The following is a 3,759-nucleotide window of genomic DNA, read 5'->3' as shown; positions in this document are numbered from 1 at the left end:
TATATATATATATATATATATATATATATATATATGATACGGTGAGTTTTCGTCAGAAGTCTTGCCAAATCGTTCGCCTCAGCTCTCTCTCTCTCTCTCTCTCTCTCATACACAACATACACACGGAATTTTACTGCTAGGAGACTTCTGGTTGACAAAAGCATTGGAAATTAGTTCAGGCACCCCAGTCTCTAATTGTACAAAGAAATGGATAAAACGACAATAAGAAAATTTACAAAAAGCAGCAGGGAAGGTTTTGAATGGGGTAGTAATAGAGGGGAAAGGAGAAGTGCCGGCGAAATAAATGCAGTATCTCGCGGGAGGGAGTACAAAAGGGGAAAAGGTTGTTATTGAGGGAAGACAGCTAAGACATATCACATTGACCGACCCCAGACCACTAGGTCAAGTCCACTTCGTCTAAGAATAACTATATTATTTACTACTCACCTTAATTTCAAAACTATTTTTGTTAATTGAATGCAAGTTTTATTCGCGTTTTCGGCAGTATTTTTTCCAAACACGGAACACACACACATATGTATATACATATATATATATATATATGTATATATACATATATATATATATATATATAGCTTTCATTTTAAAGTTGATAATAAACAAAAGAAACAAGAGGGAAGCAAATCACCAAGATGTACAAATGCCGTTATACTAGACAATTAGGCATAACTACAGATTGGTGCCCCACTCTCGAATTTAATTTTTCCGAACTCACCGAGTAATCTTATTCATCTTATCACTTGTTTCAGGCATTAGACTGCGCCCATGCTGGGGCACAGCCTTGAAGAACTTTTAGTCAAATGAATCGACCCCAGTACTTACTTCTTTAAGCCTGATAGTCTATCGATCTCTTTTTCCGAACCGCTAAGTTACGGGAACGTAAACACACCAACACCGGTTGTCAAGTGGTGATGGGAGACAAAGACATTATATATACATACACACGCACGCACGCACACACACACAACAGGCTTCTTTCAGTTTCCGTCTTCCAAATTCACTCACGTGGTTTTGATCGGCCCGAGGCTATAGAAGACACTTGCCAAAGATTCCACGCAATGGGACTAAACTCAGAATCATGTGGTTGGGAAGCAAGCTTCTTACAACATAGCCACGCCTAAAACTCAAATTCTTGTTTTGAAAAGAGCTTCAGGTCATTTTCCATTCACCGATCACAAGTTTACCATAACTACAGTTTAGCACCCCGATTTTGTTCCTTCATAACTTCATTCAAAATGCATATTTTTAAATAATATTTTGCAAGAATATGAGTTCGTGAGTGTAGATTACGTAACGTTGGCTCCTCAGATATATAAATCTGAAAACAAGTAAAAAAAAAATACTAGCTACAGAAATTGATATCAACGAAGTCGGTCTGGGTGAGGAGGTTTCGAATCTCCTTCGAAACATTTTGTCTTTCCATATTTTTTATCAGCATATTTGTAACTCACACTATCGAAAACTTATTTCTGTAAAGTTTCATTTTTAAAAAAATACACATTTTCCAGAAAGTTATGAAGAAACAAATTCGAGGGGCACTAAACTGTAGTTATACCAAAAAAAAAAAAAACAGCCTCGGGGCTAAAACATAAAAGAATAAAAGAATTGACTTATTTTTTTTATTATTATAACAAATCTGTAGGAGCAAGTGTTAACTTAGCTCAAACATCCTACTATGGGTTCTTTGTTCATGGTTTCGATTCCCAAATGAATGGTCGTGTCATTTGAGATACCAATAAACGTTCAATAACCATTCTTGATATTAACTTAGTATTTGCTTGACATTAGCTTAGTATTCATCTAACCTCCCCCCCTCCCCGCTTCAGGATGGGGGTGGCCATCAATTAATAGGGAACGGGAGACTCCCGGTGGCGATTATTTCGTCTCATTTAAGTTGCTAATGGCCCCGAACAATGGCTTGGACTTCCACAGTTTCATTCTCTCTTTAGAGTTTGTAGCACAGAAATCGTAGGATCGGGGTGGAGGGTTTTTTTCTGAATTAATTATTATTTTGGGGTGGGAGGAGGTGGGTGTTAATATTTTAAATAATTACTCCCCGGTAGGGACACAACTGGCGGGTTGAAATAACTAACTGAATAGTTATAAAGGCTTTGTAAAGTCATGTTATCGACTGAACATACAGGGACGTGTATAGCTTGGCCTGTTAGAAATAGCAGTCAAATCTCTCTCCAAATCATCCCCTGCCACTTTAAATAAGGACACACTAGATAATCTAAATCCTTACATAACCCCTAAACCATGGAAAAGATGGTGGTTTGGGGTAGCCGGAAACAAGCTTCTGTTCTCTCAGGGCTTGCCCGAGGGGAAACAACGATTTGATTTCGGAGATAACGAGGGAGCCTCCACGTGGTCGTGAGACATGCTAGAAATAGCAGCCATACAACCAGTTCAAATTAAACATTTTTTCCTTTATTCTTTTTAAGAGGGAAAGGAAGCTAGTTAGTGTGGAATGAGATAGACATGGTAATAACAGTTATCATGTTTAATTGTGGTTTAGCACCATCAACTCCGCTAGAGCAGACCTATGATCAAAAACATTCCAACCGTGACCATCTTGTCTTTTTGATAGAATAAAGGGACTAAGGACTATTTATCTAACGGTGTCCTTTTCTTATCTGAGACAATAGAGTATAACACTTGCCTGCTATTTCTAACAGGCCGAGCGACCACATATGATGGTTTGGTGTTAAAACTACGAAAACAATAATGGTAGTGCGTGTGTAAGAAAGTGAAGTTAAACATAATTAACTAGTCTGATAATAAATAATAAGGTGAGGATGTGAAAGCTGTCGATGTTAACAGGAACATCAATAATGCCGGCCTCAGAAAGAATATTCTCACATACACACATAAACATGCACACAGATACACAAATAAATACACAAATATACGCACACATGTATATACATTAATTATAATAATGCGTTAAGAAAATATTTTTAAAAAGCATTAATATGAAAAATATACTTAGAAATCAGCTTACACGAACGAAGAGACGTTGATGGAGAGAAGAAAAAAAATCACAGAACATCCAACAGGTAGTAATAGAGAGAAAGAGAGAAGTTTGATGGAAAAAAATCTTTAAAATGTCAGGCAGCTACAATCAGATGACGAATAAAGAGTGTTTAAATTCGTACTTTAAAAAACATTACTCACCCCTTTTTAGAATTTACATCTCAAAATAAGGCCGTCCTTTATCTATTATCCATAATGATAAGATGTGACCAACATATAAAAAAGCTTAGCGAGGGTTCACGGGTAGACACCTTGCGAAACGAATATTCCTTTCTTCTTTTTTTTTAATTAATTCATTTGATACGTTTAAATTCTTTTGGTAAGTTTACTTTATATAAACATATTAAGAATTCCGTTTAATGTCTCTTAATGATGTATACAGGGTGTATATATATATATATATTTATGTGGTTTAACTAAATTTCCATTTAAAAAGCCTGCCGATTAGTGCGCACGCCTTCCATTCTGTACGGATAGCAACTCAATCCCTTCAAACTGGAAGCAGTCGTATGCATATTTATTTCGTGACGGTCTTCTTTCTATCCTTTAAAATCGGACCGCCTAAAAAAAAAAAAAAATTAATAAAATAAAACTATTAGAAGAAACCAGACAGGTGGTTAAGCATGCTTACGAACTTTGAACATAGTGTCAAATGAATGAATAAAACAGGACCAAGTAAAAAAAAAAAGAGAAAAACGAAAG

At 36.1% G+C, this 3,759-nt stretch overlaps 1 protein-coding gene across 6 annotated transcripts in view; it reads right to left on the bottom strand.

The window, feature by feature from the left end:
• The window catches only part of LOC106876425 (beta-1,4-mannosyltransferase egh), a 92,050-nt gene that overhangs the window by 57,953 nt on the left and 30,338 nt on the right, over window positions 1-3,759 (bottom strand). For 4 of the 6 annotated variants that reach the window (XM_014925078.2, XM_052972329.1, XM_014925007.2 and 1 more), the window contains exon 2: window positions 3,199-3,618. The exons of 1 other annotated variant lie outside the window; for it this stretch is intronic. The gene's annotated coding sequence lies outside the window, so the exon portion shown is untranslated. Of the gene's footprint in view, window positions 1-3,025; window positions 3,132-3,198; window positions 3,619-3,759 lie in introns of those variants that run through there. One more of the 6 variants, XM_052972331.1, reaches the window with a different exon arrangement.

This window comes from Octopus bimaculoides, chromosome 13, assembly GCF_001194135.2.
Source record: "Octopus bimaculoides isolate UCB-OBI-ISO-001 chromosome 13, ASM119413v2, whole genome shotgun sequence".
Lineage (NCBI taxonomy): Eukaryota > Metazoa > Mollusca > Cephalopoda > Octopoda > Octopodidae > Octopus > Octopus bimaculoides.
This window is presented reverse-complemented; position numbering and strand designations above follow the sequence as displayed.